Source organism: Olea europaea, unplaced genomic scaffold (genome assembly GCF_002742605.1).
Source record: "Olea europaea var. sylvestris unplaced genomic scaffold, O_europaea_v1 scaffold586, whole genome shotgun sequence".
Taxonomy (NCBI): Eukaryota; Viridiplantae; Streptophyta; class Magnoliopsida; order Lamiales; family Oleaceae; genus Olea; species Olea europaea.
In genome coordinates, this window is record NW_019264200.1 from 390,017 (window position 1) to 390,440 (window position 424).

The window sequence follows — 424 nt, forward strand, 5'->3', positions numbered from 1 at the left end:
CGACGTTGAAGGTTATCCACTCCGAGGTCCTTTCTTTGCTGGCCAAGAATGCTGAACTAAAGGCCAAAAGTACTCAATATCTTCGAGCCGTATCTGAGAAAGAGTCTTTGTGTATGGAGATCAACAAGGCTGAGGACGAGTTGAAAGAAATCTCTTCCGAAGTCATGGTTGAAGACTCTTTGATGGTTAATTTGGCTGCTCAGATGAAGGAACTTCAAGCCAAAATGGACGACTGCAAGGCGAGAATGGCTGCTAAAATGCGCAACGCCTCCTAGGGAATTGAGCGAACTAAGTCCTTGGTTGAGTAGTACAAGAAGTTAGAAGTTGATGATGATGTCGTGGCTGAATTAAACATCACTTCCTCTCGGCAGAACGAGGATTGGGAAAAACTTAGGGAACGAATTCGTTCAGTGTGGGGTGGACT